The 17,364-nt window shown below is 44.9% G+C and overlaps 1 non-coding gene across 1 annotated transcript; it reads left to right on the top strand.

Annotated features, from left to right (window-relative positions):
- Positions 1–16,653: 16,653 nt before the first annotated feature.
- On the top strand, positions 16,654–16,726 carry TRNAR-ACG (transfer RNA arginine (anticodon ACG)). Its single transcript has one exon. It is a non-coding gene; the product is annotated as a tRNA-Arg (tRNA).
- The last annotated feature ends 638 nt before the right edge of the window (positions 16,727–17,364 follow it).

The following is a 17,364-nucleotide window of genomic DNA, read 5'->3' as shown; positions in this document are numbered from 1 at the left end:
ACTAGGCCATGCCCACCCAGCAACTAAAATTTTGAATTTTGCTAAAATTTTTGAAGCCCACTGTTATGTCCTGAGGACTCTAGGAGTTCTCACTCAGGTCCACTCACTTTGTGTGGGCGTTCTTCCTCCTTTCCTCATTGGTTGATTCTCTCCAGCAGCCAGCTATAAAAGCAGGCTGCGGGGTCCAACCAGTTGCTGATTGCTGCGAGCCAGTTCCAGGCGTGGCAAGCACGTTCAGCCCTTTATTGTTATAATAAAGTATTGTTGCACTCATGCTCTGGTTCAGCCTCTCATTGCTCAAACTTAACACTGGCGACGAGGATGGGATGGCGACCAGAAGCACCATGCAACCGCTGAGTCACTAGTCACCGATCCGCAGCCCAGAGAGAGCGATCGGCCGACTACAAGAGAAACGCTGACCGTAGCCAGAGAGAGCGGTCAGCCAACAAAAGAGCGAACGTTGATCCGCAGCCAAAGAAAGCGGTCTGGTCCGAAAGTTAGAAGCGTCTGTAGCCGCTTGTTAGCCCAGCTACGGGGAAAGTGAAGCGCTGTGAGCCGCAGTCGCTCAGTATTAGGCGCGAAATTCAAACGGGTGTCATTTGAATTTCAAACCAAGAGAGACACAGCACAGCGCTGTAGTAAGTCACTAACGCCCACGCTGGCGCGAATCTAGACACCTCCAACGGCTAACAGCCAACGTGGTTAACCCAGAGAGAAAGAGAGGATAGCAAAAAACCTCTCCAGAGCTGATTTCACTTGCAACCCACGAGCGCCCGTTGTCCCCAGGAGAGATTTTTCCGCAGGTAGCCCAGCCGTTCCAGCACCATGAGTTCCAACCCAGTATTCCCGGCATTCAAACCAGACGAAGAGAAGTGGGAATCGTATAAGAACCGCTTCAACCATTACATCGATGCGGTCGGCCTGGCGGATGCGGGAGAGCATCGGAAAAATCCTATTTCCTAATCTACTGCGGAGCCACCGTTTATGATACTGCCGCAGCACTCGTAGCTCCTAGAGAGTTGAAAAACGTCCCGTGGTCCGAGTTGCTTGAGATCCTCACTAACCACTACGCTCCCAGGCCTTCACGGATCGCCAGGAGGTTCACTTTCCATATGAGGAAGCAATCGAGTAAGGAGACCATCAATCAATATATGGCCGCCCTCAGAACAGCAGCTCTGCACTGCGGGTTTGGAACATACCTGGAGGACATGCTCCTCGATCAATTAGTTTGTGGGGTCAAGGATCTCAACCTACAGAGCGCCTTCTAGCAAAAAAGACCTCAACCTCACACAGCGGTCGAGGAGGCCCTGGCAGCCGAGCTGGCAACGAACTCAGCCACCGAAATACAGGGCCCAAGCGCCAAGCTGGCATCGTTCCCAGTCCATTCCGAGGAGGTGATAGCAGAGGAAACCCTCAACACCAAAACGACGTCAACCGCCTCGCCTACGACAAGCGGCCGCAGGTAGGGGCCAAACAAGAAAACACCGGTCCACCCAAGCACATCACACTGTGCCTAGCCTGTGGGGATCGCATCATAGGAGCCACCTGCAAGTTTAAAGGAGCCACCTGTAACCACTGCCATAAAAGGGGGTACATCGCGAGAGTCTGCCAAACCCCCAAAGCGCTGCACACAGACTCCCTCCTCGCACTCGGGACCTCAGAGGCAAGTATTAAACTGTCGCACGCACCGCCTTGCCAAGCGTACTTGCCACACTGTTAGTAAAATTTCTCTCTCCGTTTCCCTAGAAGGTAAACCGTGCCACATGGAGGTTGACACAGGGTCAGCGCTCTCAATAATTTCGTGGAACACCCTCAAGAGACTCCACCCCAGCCTATCTACCACCCGGCTTCAAAGATGCGAGTTCGGCCTGAAGGACTACCAGGGGAAGACCATTCCTGTGATCGGCAGAGGCAAGTTCTTTGTCAGTTTTAGAACTTTTAAAGGTCACCTACCTCTAGTGGTAGTTAACGGCAATTTACCCACCTTATTGGGGCTCGATTGGTTTCCCCACCTCGGCCTAGGGCTAACAGGAGTCCATGCTGTCTCAACCTTAGACACTGACTCCTTATTCGCTGATTTCGCAGACGTGTTCAGCGAGGAGCTGGGGTGTTATAACGGAACCCCATCTCATTCACAGTTGACCCCCAGGCAGTCCCAATCAGACTAAAACCGCGTAGAGTTCCATTTGCTATTCGACCAAAACTAGACGCTGAATTGGATAAACTATTAAAACAAGGGGTCATTGAGCCAACAGATTTCGCCAAGTGGGAGGCGCCATTGTCACACCCTCAAAAAAAGATGGTAGCCTGAGAATTTGCTCAGACTACAAGACAACAATCAATAAATATTTACAAGTTAGCGCCTATCCTGTGCCCGTCATTCAGCACTTATTGCACACATTCGAGCCGGGCAGTATTTTCGCTAAATTGGACATGTCGCAAGCGTATCAGCAGTTCCCTGTTGATAACCAAACAGCGAACTTCAGACCATCGTCACTCACAGGGGTGCCTTCCGATGCAAGCGTCTCCAATTTGGCGTAAGTGTTGCCCCAGGGATTTTTCAGTCCCTCATGGAGCGGATTTTACAGGGCCTCCTGGTGTAGTACCCTACTTCGACGACATCTTGGTCTCGGCCAGGGACAGACCCCAACTCTTCCAGAGAGTGCGAGCAGTGTTAGAGAGGTTCAGACAGCATGGCCTCAAGTTAAAAAAAGAAAAATGTGCAATTGCCACTAGACAGGTGGACTTTCTGGGTTATAAAATTGACGCCTCTGGCATTCACCCCCTGGAGTCAAGGTCAGGGCAATCCACGAGGCTCCCACTCCAACCTCCAAAACGGAGCTGCAAGCTTTCTTGGGGCTGCTGAACTTTTACGCATCCTTCTTGCCCCACAAAGCCTCAGTAGCCAAACCCTTCACAGATTATTGGACATCACCGTGGCACTGGGGGCACAAAGAAGACCAGGCGTTTAACGCCGTCAAATCACTACTCACGTCAGAGGCGGTGCTTATCCAATTCGACCCTAACCTTCCTTTAGTACTGGCAGCAGACGCATCCCCTTTTGGAATTGGGGGGGTCCTTAGTCACAGACTTCCCAATGGCGCCAAGGCTCCCATCGCCTTTTTCTCAAGGACGCTCTCGGCCACGGAACGCAATTACAGCCAGATCGACAAGGAAGCCCTAGCAGCTGTTGCAGCCGTGAAAAAGTTTCACGAATTCCTTTTTGGCCAATTTTTAGAACTGGTTACGGACCATAAGCCCCTCCTGGGCCTACTGGCCGGGGACAAACAGACCCCTCAGGTCCTTTCCCCTAGAATGACAAGGTGGACACTCTTCCTGGCGGCCTACTCCTACAAACTTATTCACCGCCGGGCAAAACACTGTCCCACGCCGACGCTCTCAGTCGCTGCCCCTTACCCGCTCCGGCTGAAGACCCCGCTCCTGTCAACGCCATCTTCGAGATCACCCAGTTGGACCTGCCCATCACCGCCCTTGACATCGCCGCCAAAACCAAGGCAGACCAAGCGCTCGCCCAGGTGCTCGACTGGGTGAGGAGGGGTGGCCGGGTGGCATCGTTGATAACAAATTAACTCCATTTAAGACTGCGCATGCAGGAGCTGTCCAGTTTGCAGGGTTGTCTACTATGGGGCACTCGAGTGGTCATTCCGACCTCGCTGCGTACCCGAGTCCTGGGCGTTGCACGAAGGACACCCTGGCATCGTGAGAATGAAAGCATTAGCACGCAGCTACGTGTGGTGGCCGGGTCTAGAGCGAGGACATTGTCAATTGGGTAAGTTCCTGCAACATCTGTCAGGAATCCCGTCCTGCTCCCCCATTGCCACCCCTACCATATGGGAGAGCGCCAGCGTGCTCCTTGGTCTAGAATCCATATCGATCTGGCATTGCATGGAAAGATGTTCCTAGTGGTCGTGGACGCTTATTCCAAATGGATTGATGTAGCACAGCTATCCACGACCACCACACTAGCAATCACCAACGTGTTAACGCCGCCTGTTAATTACATGCACGGGCTACCCGACTCCATCGTCTCCGATAATGGCCCACAGTTCGCATCAATAGAGTTCAGCCGTTTTGCTGCCAACCTGGGCATCCGCCACATTTTCACAGCCCCATTTCACCCTGCCAGTAATGGGTTGGCGGAAAGAGCCGTCAGGACCACCAAAGAAGCCCTCGCCAGGTTCAGCAGGGATGACTGGCACCACAAACTCTCACGGTTCCTGATGAGCCAGCACTCAACCCCCTGTTCAGTCACCAATAAGTCCCCAGCAGAGCTCCTGATGGGCCGGCGCCTGAGGACTGTATTGGACAGACTTCACCCACATTACTGCCCTGACTCTCCCTCGCTTCCACTTCGGGGTTAGACATTTTATGTTACAGGAGCCGTATTCGCGAGAAATTTCGCTGGGACCCACTATGGATGCCAGGCGGTCATCACCATCACTGGGCCGAGATCGTATAGGGTCAGGCTGGAGGATGGTCGCGTCTGGAGGAGGCACATAGACCAACTGCGGAGCGCCACAGCACCCTTGCCAGCAGAAATCCAGAATCACCAGACGAAGGGAACCGCCTCATCCGCCTCTCAGCCTCATCGCACCTAACGCGTCCAGTCCGCACCAACAGCCGTTCCGGTCAGCCCGAACTCGGACAACAGCGCCCCGAGAGTTGACCAGCCTGATCCAGCCCGGGGAACTCGCCCCCAGTATCCAACCCTGTGAGTCCCGAGGATGCCCAATCCGGAGAGCGCGTTGGCGACACGCTGCCGGCTCAACCGTCACAGACTGATTCTGAGCGGTCAGACAATGCTCCCGAGCTGCGCCCGTTCAGGCGCCAACACAAACCCCCGTCTACCTCAAGGACTATGCATGTTCGCATCTGGGGAAGGGGTGTTATGTCCTGAGGACTCTAGGAGTTCTCACTCAGGTCCACTCACTTTGTGTGGGCATTCTTCCCCCTTTCCTCATTGGTTGATTCTCTCCAGCAGCCAGCTATAAAAGCAGGCTGCGGGGTCCAACCAGTTGCTGATTGCTGCGAGCCAGTTCCAGGCGTGGCAAGCACGGTCAGCCCTTTTTTGTTATAATAAAGTATTGTTGCACTCATGCTCTGGTTCAGCCTCTCATTGCTCAAACTTAACACCCACCCCTGCTTTCAGAAGGCCCTGAGGACATGGTTCTGTCAGCAGGTCTGAGGAATCCAGAGGGGATGGAACCCATGAAATGATTTGTATGAAAAGTGTGTTGTCGACGGGATAGGGGGTAAGGTGGGGGGGTGGGTTATTATTTTATTATTTTCTTCTTCTCATTTTAAAATTATTTTTATTTCTTTGATATGGCTTTTACATCCGTGTAAGCCACCTTGAGTATAAATTTTCTAAAATAAATAAATGTCACTGGGAGAGCCAGACGCACCAACAACAACCATGTTACTAACTTAAACAACGGCAAGGATTCAGTTATGACCATTGTGACCGGAAAAGTCATAAAATGGGGAAAGCTATTAACAAGCTGGAACAACTGCTTCTCAGCCAGCAACATAAAACTTTGGGGGTCAACTGTATTCTAAGTCAAGGACTACCTGTAGTGCTTAAAATTCAAATTCTTAACAGGTTCCTTTTCAACTTTTCCTATCTTCCAAGCACGTGTCTATATCTTTTATCTTTTGCCGGAGCTTTTCTTTGAGCAGATTCCTTGTCTTGCTTCCTGTCCCACAATGGAAGACAGCCCTGGCAACTTCAAGTGTCAATGAGTTCTGTCATTCCCACCCCTGATGGAACACATCTATTTCCTCTTTGATGTGCCTGACCTCTGTTGACCCAACAGGGGCCTCTGCTTCTGAACTCAAGTTTCCCCAGGGGCAATCAATTAGTTTGACAATAGACTCCTTACAAACTGCTTGACCTATCCTCTAGCAGGAAGAAGAGCAGAAGATAAGGACTTCAAGGGGGGGAGAGAGCCGGAAGGACATACTTGTAATTAATGTGAAGGCCATTTCATATTTTAGAAGTTGCCTTTGCTATGGTTCTACCAAATGGCTTGGTGAAATTCTTTCAACCAGCATCGTGGGCAACACCATCTATAGAGATAGACAATTTGTCTATGGAGATTCTCAGCCATCTAAGTCATGGTTGTCCCAAAGCTGCTTTTTCAAGAGGCAGCTGTATGTTCTGGTTTTTCTCTGAAGACGTTTCGCTTCTCATCCAAGAAGCTTCTTCAGCTCTGACCACCATCCTCTCCGAGCTGAAGAAGCTTCTTGGATGAGAAGTGAAACATCTTCAAAGAAAAACCCAGAAAGTCTAGTTGCCTCTTGAAAAAGCACCTTTAGTATATCGATAACGTGATTTGCCAAATGGGCAGTTTTCCAAAGTCACAGGTAGTCCTCAACTTACAACCATTCATTCAGTGCCCAATCAAAGTTGCAACGGCACTGAAAAAGGGACTTATGACCATTTTTCACAGTTACGACCTTTGCAGCATCTCCATGATCACGTGATCAAAATCCATCAGGGTCACCTGAGTAGTGCAAATGGGTGTAGAGCCTTCATGGAACTGTTAAAAGGACTGTGCTGTAGACTGGAGATAGGCAATGTCTTTGGTAAGATGTAAGCAGAGAAGAGGGGACGGTTGTCCTTGGGAGCTTAGCAGTGAGAGAACCAGGAATGGCGGAACACTATTATGCATCACCTCTGAGATATGAGTCAGCCTTCTGACTTACATCACATTGGCTCCTTCTGATGCCCTGGTCTGTCATTGGTGGCCATCGAAGGCATTGCCATGAAGATGAGGCATGGATCCAGTGATGGGATTCAAATTTTTTTTTACTACCGGATCTGTGGGCATGGCTTGGTGGGCATGGCAGGGGACGGATACTGCAAAATCTCCATTCCTTCCCCACTCCTGAGGGAAGGTTACTGCAAAATCCCCTTTCCCTCTCCACCCCACTAACCTGCTTTCCAGCTCTGTTCTCCTGTGCGGGGCAACAAAAGAAGACCCAGCCGAACAGCTGGGACTCGGGAAGCAGAGAATAGATGGGAGCTGGGCCAGTCAGAGGTGGTTTTTGCTGGTTCTCTGAACTACTCCAAATTTCCACTACCGGAAATTTCTGACCAGTTCTGACCAGAACTGGTCAGAACCTACTGAATACCACCTCTGCAGGGTTCTTGTTTTTTGCAATGGTATATTATAGGTAGTCCTTGAGTTACAACCACTATTGAGCCCAAAATTTATGTTGCTAATCAAGACGTTTGTTAAATGAATTTTGCCCCTTCTACAACTTTTCTTGCCACAGTTAAATGAATCACTGCAGTAGTTCAGTTGTTGTTAACACTGAAGTTTTGTTGACAACCCAGTTGTTAAGTGAATCTGGCTTAACCATTGGCTTTGCTTGCCAGGAACCGACACTGCAAACGTCATAAATATGAGTCAACTGCCAAGCTTCTGAGTTTAGATCACATGACCGTGGGAATGCCACAGTCATAATTGTGAAAAATGGTCATAAGTCACTTTTTTTCAGGGCCATTGCAACTTTACACATTTTTTGTAACTGCTGTAAGTCAAGGGCTAGCTGTATTCTTCTGATTTTAGCTGGACAGCTATAGAACACATCATATTTTGTAGCATAGTTGCAAATGTAGGATTTATATGTATATATCCCTCTCCTCTCCCTGTGAATTTCAAAACTCTTCCACTTTTAAAACAAACTGAGCCAGATGCCACAAAATTAGTGTTCTTAAAACATACCTGTGGGAGACCAATGGGAAAACTCAGACAACATTACAGACTGAACCATCCAAACAATTAAGCCCTTGTATACCCTAGCATTTTCTTTCCCTGACTTGGGGAAAATAAGATGACTCTTTTTTCTAACAACAGTCTGTTTGGTACTTTAGAAACAGCTATTTGAAAATAACAAGTCAGTATTTGCCTGCTTGAGGTATAGGAAGACAGGAGGAAATCTTGCTAGAAAGGCAAATAAATGCAGAATCAATTCTGTGATGTCATAAAGACACCGCTCTTTCATTTCACAGGAGTGCTATACATGCGAGTGTGTGGTATGGGAGAGATTTGTGCCACCAACCATGAAAAAGCACAGATTTTAAATTCTTTAGAACAGCTCGTAAACTTAGTTCATTCTAGACTCAACCGAGTGGGAGCTGACTGGATTAAGGCACTGTAGTCTGTATTGAATATTGTACTATTTATAGTCTTGTTCCGACCAAGATGTCCCTAAATGACCAGAACTTCAAACATCACACAAAATTAATGCAGTATCAGTGTTTTCCTCAACTTTGTGTTTGAAAAGGTGGTGTCTTTATAATCCAGTTCAAGTTCTGGAGTGGGGTTTTAAGAGACAAATAGCTGACCTAAAGAAGGCAGTAATTAAAACATTTCAATGTTTATTATATTGATGCAAATATCACCAAGGTGTAATGGGAGTGTCAACCATCCCAATATGCTAGCCAGCAAGAGAAACTCCTGAGACATTTTTTTTCTTCAAGAATATACTTTACTGAAAAGGCACGTAGGTAACTGAAGTGGAAAAGCCAGTTCTAACAGTTCTAGCCAGTTCTGTGCGAGAAGCATAAGATAAAAGTCCCATTTCCCCACTCTGGTCCACTCATTGTCCTCTGTCCACCAATTGGTTGCACCTCTCTGGAAGTGGACTTTGAAGAAGCAAGATAGGAAGAGCATTGATGCTTTTGAAATTTGATGTTGGAGAAGACTCCTGAAAAATTGGGAAGGGTCATGAGAAGAAGCAAATGGATCATCAAACATACCAACCAAGCATTCTCACTTAGGAGGACCAACCACAAATTATTCTATTTCAGACACACTATGTGAAGACTTAGCTCTCTGGAACTCTAATGCTGGGACAGATGAAAGGAAAATGAAGAAGAGGATGACCAACTACAAGATGGATGGACTCAGTTACAACGGGAGTGCCATTGGAAGAGCTGAAGGACCAAGTTTGGGACAGATCAGTGGTGGGATTCAAATTTTTTCACTACTGGTTCGGTGGGCGTGGCTAGGTGGGCATGGCAGGGGAAGGATACTGTAAAATCTCCAATCAGAGGTGGTATTTGCCGGTTCTCCGAACTGTTCAAAATTTCCGCAGAACTGGTTCCCCAGATCTGGTCAGAACCTGCTGAATACCACCTGTGGGACAGATCATCATGGAAAAAAATCTATCTCTGTGGTCACTATTAGTCAACAACAACTTGATGGCAGATAATTAATCAATCAAACTCTGGAAAAATGACAAATAGTGGTGATGTGGACATTAATATGTTTAGAATTTTATATAGATTTCTAGCTATTTCTCAATGAACTTAGTTCTATGCTGTTTTTCAGCCACTAAGATATGTCTGATTCTTCATGACACTGTAGACCAGGGGTGTCAAACTCGCATTGTCATGGCATCATCATGTGACGTATCATGACTTTTTCCCCTTCACTAAACTGGGCGTGGGTGTGGGCAGCTTGTGACACATCTGGCCCATGGGCCATGAGTTTGACAGCCCTGCTGTTGACCATATTATGCCAGGACCCCCTGCCCTCCACTGTCTCCTGGAGTTTCCCCAAATTCATGTTCACTGTGTAGATGACACTATCTAACCATTTCATCCATTGCTGTCCCCTTCTCCTTTTGCCTTCAGTCTTTCACAACAATCAGGGTCTTTCCCAAGGAGTCGTCTCTTCTCATGTGGTAGTTAAAGTATTTGAGCTTCAGCTTCAGGATCTGCCCTTCCAAAGGACAGTCGGGGTTGATTTTCTTTAGGACTGACAGATTGGATCTCCTTGCAATCCAAGGATTCTCTAGAGTCTTCTCCAACATCCCAATTTGAAAGTGGTCCAAAGATTTAATTAATTGGTGCAACAATGTATTTTAAATGTTATGATAATTGTAAACTGGAATCTTGTCTTCTTATGATTATAACTTTGTTGCTTGTATCTTATGATTTATATTGTTTTATTTAATATCCTAGTATGATTTTGGTTGACTACTTATTTAGTATCCTATGACTATCACTAAATCTTATGATTTATGATGAATGTATTTTTTATGATGACTATGATCTCGATTTATCACTTGTTGCTTGTATGTATACTGAGAGTTTATGCAACAGAGACAAATTCCTTATGTGTCCAATCACACTTAGCTAATAAAGAATTCTATTCTATTCTATTCTATTCTATTCTATTCTATTCTATTCTATTCTATTCTATTCTATTCTATTCTATTCATTCCACTCCACTCCATTCTATTTTATTATTCTTATCCATTGTACCTGTTTCTATCTTCTTTTTAAAGGTAGCTATTTATTCTATTTCTTTAAGTGCTTTAATAAATAAAGTACAACAAGAACACAAAAACATCATTCTGTGCAGGTTAAAACATTTGAGAGGAAGACAGCCCTATAAGAAATAATCAGAAAACAGAGGGTGCTGAAGCATCAGTTAAGAATGGCAGTTAAGAAGCAAGCCTCTAATTAAGCAAGATTTAGCCTGAAACATGATTTGGAGAACTTGCAGGTTTTATGCTGACAGTTGCATTTTTGGCTGATGCGTGAAATTAAGTCAGACGGTCAAATTGCAGAGCAGGAAAAAGCTGGCCAAGGAATCAAGAGGTCTTGGGCTGTCAGGGTGTGTTTGACAGAGAACAGTCTGTACACTTTCAGAATAAGGAGCCATCTGATGCAAGGAGAGTAGCAATGTAAACCATTCAGAATGAGCACATGTAGAGCAGAACAACAGAAAACAGTTGGAAGGTACCTTGGAGGTCTTCTAGTCCAACCCCCTGCCTAGGCAGGAAACCCTATACCCTTTCAGACAAATGATTGTCCCGTTTCTTCTTAAAAACCTCCAGGGCTGGAGTATTCACAACTTCTGGAGCCAAGTCATTCCACTGTTTCATTGTTCTAACTGTTCTCCTTATTTCTATGTTGCTCTACCTTTGATTAGTTTCAACCTAAGGAAGGACTCATTGGAGAAGATCCTAATGCTGGGAAGGGTTGAGGGCAAGAGAAGAAGGGGACGATAGAGAATGAGGTGGCTGGATGGAGTCACTGAAGTAGTCGGCATGAGTTTAAATGGACTCCGGAGGATGGTAGAAGACAGGAAGGCCTGGAGGAACATTGTCCATGGGGTCGCGATGGGTTGGACAAGACTTCGCAACTAACAACAACAAATCCAGATTGAGTCATCCTTGGCACAATATTTGTATCTACTTGATCTACAAGAACAAATGGCTACAAAGCGAAGAAAGCAATGACCAGGTGACCTAGTCACTTAAATGCCAGAAAAGCCCAAATGCTCAGATGCCTTAAGGATGTTTTGTTTTCAGCCTACATCTTTAAACAAAGAGTATGTTTCTACTAATGGTTGTGAGCTAGGATCTCAGTGATCATTGAAAAATAAAAGTCTCACATCTGGTTGATTGAACTTGAGCATGTTTGGTGTCCTTTCTTTTTCTGTCTGCCCTATCTAACACTGCTTCTAGAGGTGAATGAGATAGACATTCACTCCTCTTATGGTCATAGGTACTAAAGGAAGGAAGATCGGACATTTGGATGACTTGGTAGCAGTAGGTTGGATCTAGATTTGGTCTCTGCTTTTGTGTTTTTATCCCTTCTCTCTTTTCATCTTCTTTCTTCAACCACTCTGACTCTCCCTTTAATCTTGTTTTGATTCTTTGATTATTTATCTCCAACTCCACTGTGGTCTTGCTTTCACCTCCTATGTCCCAAAGGTACTTTCTCAAAAGGCAATTGGACTTCCTTTGTTTTTCCTTGAGACATTTCACTTCTTCTCTCATCTTCAAACTGAAGAAGCTTCTTGGATGAAAAATGAAACACCTTCAAGGAAAAACAAAGCCCAGTTGCCTTTTGAAAAAGAACATTTGGGACAACAACCATGATCTGGATAATTGAGAATCTCCCACAGGCATTTCACCTCCTATGTTTTATGCTTTATTGGCTCTTTTCAGATACGTTAGAAGACTGAAGTTCTCAGAACTGTCCTTCACGTGTTTTCCCATTTTCCTGCCTTTTTCGGCTTTGCATTTTCATTCTTTGTAAGAAGATTTGAAATCCAAGGGAGAAAGTGGAGAATTGTCCAAAACAAATATTCATCTAAATCTGGGGTGGAAAAGTCTCTGAAGAGCTAGACCTACATGGCTCCTCTATTAAAGCCTTGGGAGTACAACCCAGAGGTGATATTCAACAGGTTCTGAGCAGTTCTGGAGAACCAGTAGGAGAAATTTTGAGTAGTTTGGAGAACCGGCCAATCCCACCTCTGACTGGCTCCGCCCCCAATTCTCTGCCTCCAGAGTCCCAGCTGATTGGCTGGGTCTTCGTTGGTTGCCCTGCACAGGAGAACAGAGCTGGAAAGCAGGTTAGTGGGGTGGAAAGGGAATTAAGATTTTACAGTATCCTTCCCCTGCCTCACCCACCAAACCATGCTATGCCTACAGAGCCAGTAGTAAAAAAATTTGAATCCCACCACTGGTGGAACTCCACTACTACTACCCCCAAACTCTTCCTATAGTAGCTGCTGAATTGCAATTTTTAATGTGTGAGAATGCAAAGGCATTGGAAGAAGCCATGTTGAGCCATATGGTTTGTAAAAACAGGGAGATGCATGAAGGTTAACAGAATGTTTAGTTTTGCCCACTGATTGTATTATGACCTACAAACAAAAAGGGATGCCTGGACAAAATTCTCTTTTGAAACTCCTACTGTTCGTGGTTTTGTAGTTTGCCAGTTCTCCGACTGTGGTCTTGCAGCTGCTCTGTTCTTTAACTTTGGGATAATCCAGAAACCTTTTTTTAAAAAAAGCAGGATCTGTTCTATTGTCCATTCATTATGGATTCTCCTTTTTCTCAAGGGGTGAGTTTTATTCCAGGTTTTTATTGATGTTAGATATTTGGTTTTCATCTCTGGACATGCATCTGGAAGGACAGAAAAGGTTGCCTTCAGTTTTCTTTCTCTAAAAATCTTTCATATCCTTAATATTCTATCTAAATCCCACCCAATCACTACAATCTGGCCTCGTTTATCTAATACGCTTCTTTATGATTGCAAGTATTGATCAGGTTTCCCAATGGGAAGTTCCTGTGGGTTCATGGGTCATGTTACTAATACACCGCTCAAAAAAAATAAAGGGAACACTTAAACATCACAATGTAACTCCAAGTCAATCACACTTCTGTGAAATCAAACTGTCCACTTAGGTAGCAACACTGACTGACAATCAATTTCACATGCTATTGTGCAAATGGAATAGACAACAGGTGGAAAGCATAGGCAGTTAGGCAAGACATCCCCAATAAAGGAGTGGTTCTGCAGGTGGTGACCATAGACCACTTCTCAGTTCCTATGCTTTCTTGCTGATGATTTGGTCACTTTTGAATGCTGGCGGTGCTTTCACTCTAGTAGTAGCATGAGATGGAGTCTACAACCCACACAAGTGGCTCAGGTAGTGCAGCTCATCCAGGATGGCACATCAATACAAGCTTTGGCATGAAGGTTTGCTGTGTCTGTCAGCGTAGTGTCCAGAGCATGGAGGCGTAACCAGGAGACAGGCCAGTACATCAGGAGACGTGGAGAGCAATGGGTTGTTTAAAGTTGTAGAGCTTCTAAAGAACATGTCTTCCAGAAGGAGCCATAAACTTGTTGTTGACTTATCCTATTGGCGAGGGCTGTCACACAATCCATAAAACTAAACAAATGGATAACCGTTTGTCTGAAACAGTATAGGGTCTTGTGCTTGAGTAGCGGGTTGGAGTAGAAGACTCCAAGGTTCCTTCCAACTCGGTTATTCTTTACAGAGATTTACACAGCATGTTACAATTAGTCCTCTGCTTATAACCATTCATTTAGCAACCTTAACAACTTTTAAAGTCTCTGAAAAAAGTGACTGATAAATGGTCCTCACACATAACTATTGCAGCTTCCCCACAGTCATGTGATCAAAATTTGAGGGTTTAGCAACCAGCATTTATTTCCAATAGTTGCATTTCAAGCTCACTTGATCACCTTTGGTAATTTTTCAAAACTACTCCAGTACGTGAACAAACAACATCCTTAAGTAAACCATAGCCAAGAAAGCCAGCATTAATACTTACCGACATATCATGAACTAGTAGTCCCTGGCATTTAAAATTATAAGTTTGGTGGTCCTGAGGTCCAAAAGGTTGGCGACCCCTGAACTAGAGCTACCATTATCAGGTTGCAAAAATTCAGGCCATCTTTAGATGGCAGCAGAGACATTTTTGCTGGCATCTAATGATTATTGCATTTTTTTAAAAAAATTATTTTTGGCAAACCAGATATGGTATCCTTAATACTGTATTTCTGGAAAATAAGACCTGGTCTTATATTTTTGCTCCAAAAGACACATTAGGGCTTATTTTCAGGGGATGTCTTATTTTATAATGTCTATCATGTCTTGCAATGGACATACTAAATGCATCCGTCTGGCTGACTATCTTAACTGGGCTTAAATTACGAGCATCCTGAAAAATCATGCTGGGGGTTATTTTTGGGAAAAATACAATGAGTATAAACAATGAGTTTGGTTATGCTGCAGAGGAACGCTACATCCAAGATTTTTATTTCCTTCAGGCCGATATATGCAGCCTAAAACAATCCTCAAGGGTTCAAGATCTGCAATTCGGCCAAATCATGTTTTCTTTTTTAAAATGAACATCTATGTAGCAACCCATTCAGGAATCCTCTTGTTTATAGGTGAGGATGCCTAGTAGTACCACCACCCTTGAGCCTAGCATGAGTACTAAAATTCTTACCTGAATCTTTGCTCCCTAGCAGCCTCACAACACTTGGTTAAAAGCAGATAACAGATAACGGATAATCAGAGATGGAAGGGACCTTGTAGGTCATCTAGTCCACCCCCTGCCCAAGCAGGAGACCCTACATCACTTCTGACAGATGGGAGTCCAATCTCTTCTTGAAAGTCTGAAGTGGATGCAGGACTCTAGGTGTGGTCTTAGTAAGGCTTTATAGAGTGGTATTAGTACCTCCCTTGATCTTGATTGTATCCCTCTGTTAATGCAATTTAGGATTGCATTGGCTTTCTTGGCTGCCACCGCACACTGCTGGCTCATATTTAGCTGGTTGTCCACTAAGACTCCAAGATCCCTCTCACAGTTACTGCTATTGAGCCTGGTTTCACCCAGTCTATATGTGTACTTTTGGTTTTTCTTCGCTAATTGTAGGACTTTACTTTTCTCTACATTGAATTTCATTTTGTTAGATATGTCCCAGTGTTCTAGTCTGTCAGCAGCTTTGAACCGAGAAACCCACCATAGGAAGGCTAGTCATCTGGCTAGTCATTTACCTGTCTCAAAAACAGTAACTGTGAGAGGGACCTTGGAGTCCTAGTGGATGATCAATTAAATATGAGCCAGCAGTGTGCAGCACCAGCCAAAAAAAAAAGGTTAATACAATATTTTGTTGTATAAACAGAGGCATAGAATCAAAATCATGTGAAATGTAAGTACCACTTTATAAATCTTTAGTGAGACCACACCTGGAATACTGCATCCAGTTTTGGTTACCACATTACAAAAAATGGTGTTGAGGCTTTGGAAAAAGAGCAGAGAAGAGCAACTAGGAGATTAGTTAAAGGCCTGGAGACTAAAACATATCAACAATGCTTGCAGGAATTGGGTATGGCTAGTCTAGGGAAAAGAAGGACTAGGAGTGTCATGATAACAGTACTCCAGTATTTGAGAGAAGGAGATCAACTTATTTTCTACAGTACCAGAGGGCAGGACAAGAAACAATGGATGGAAATCAATCAAGGAGAGAAGCAACCTAGAACTAAGGAGAAATTTGCTTCTCTTCTTGATTGATTTGTTCTAACATTAGAACAATTAACCAGTGGAACAGCTTCCCTTCAGAAGTTGTAAATGTGCTTCATCACTAGAGGTTTTAAGAAGAGGCTTGTCTGAAATGGTATACAGTCTCCTGCTTGAGCAGGGGGTTGGACTAGAAGACCTCCAAGGTCCCTTTCAGTTCTGTTCTGATGGATTGATTGCTTTCTCACAAAGACAGGAGTCAACAGCAACCCCCTTTCTAATCCTTGACCCTTTTGCTGGGTTGCATCCTCAGCCATCTTCTTTAATCTCATCTACCTTTTATGACATCTGTCTTTTCTTCAGCAACAGTGGGTCAAATTCTGGAATACCAATGAATGCATTCGATAGCATACAAGTCACTCATCCCTTGATCATCCAAAATGTTCAAGGGCTCTGGGTGTACCCTCATCTTTAATCATCTTTATCCCACAGAAGTGAGGTGTTCCCATTGCAACAGAGCAACTTTAGAGATGCTTAACAGCCTTGAGGCAAATGTTTATGCTCAGGAAAGCTAAATTTCCCAGAGGATATTCTCTCTCTCTCTCTCTCTCCCTCCCTCCCTCCCTCCCTCCCCTCTCTCTCTCTCTCTCTCTCACACACACACACACAAATTGCATTGGCCTTCTCAAATGGCAGGCATCCAAAAAGCATTGTGCCTTGAGCAATGTAGTTGTCTCTTGTCTCCTCTATCATTTAGATGCTTTGGCAACTTCCCTCTTTGTCAAAGGTGAATTATACATCAATGGCTAGGTTATCGCAGGGCCAGTGGCGCAATGGATAACGCATCTGACTACGGATCAGAAGATTGCAGGTTCGATTCCTGCCTGGCTCAGCTTTTCTTTCCTGAATAGCAATATTTGCTTCTAGCCATGGATATGTGAATAGCAATATTTCTTCCTCCAAACTCCTTCAAAGTGTGTCCATTCCAGCCAGCTATATTTTTTTTCTTTCCTTCTGCTTCTTTTCTTTGGAAAGAAGATAGCTGTAATTGCCTCAGCCAGAGGGAAAGCATCATCCAATTGTTGCAAACTGTAGTTCAATCAACGATTAGATGGTTTATTTACTTATTTGATTTTTATCTCACCTTTATTGCTTTCTAAATAACTCAAGGCAACTCTCATGAGTTCTTTTAGGTTGATGTTGTTGTTGTTAGTTGCAAAGTTGTGTTCAACCCACGTGACCCCATGGACAACATTCCTTCAGGCCTTCCTGTCCTCTACCATCTTCTGGAATCCATTTTAATGGGCTCCAAAACCCCAGAGAGCCCCATAGTCCTATATCTGGGCTGGCTAGGCAGCGGTATTAAAGAAACAGGGCACAGCAGTCCAGGTGCTGGACATTATGCAGGCAGCCTTTCCTCTCACAGGGGCAAATATTCCTAATATTCCTTCTCCCTCCTATTTTTCTAACAACAACAAAAAAAAAAAACCTTGTGAGGTGACTTGGGATGAGAGAGAGTTACTGGCTCAA

The sequence above is a fragment of the Pseudonaja textilis genome, chromosome 3, assembly GCF_049901715.1.
Source record: "Pseudonaja textilis isolate UNSWEBS1 chromosome 3, rPseTex1.2, whole genome shotgun sequence".
NCBI lineage: Eukaryota > Metazoa > Chordata > Lepidosauria > Squamata > Elapidae > Pseudonaja > Pseudonaja textilis.
Note: the sequence above shows the minus strand (reverse complement) of the source record. Positions and strands in the feature narration are given on the sequence as shown.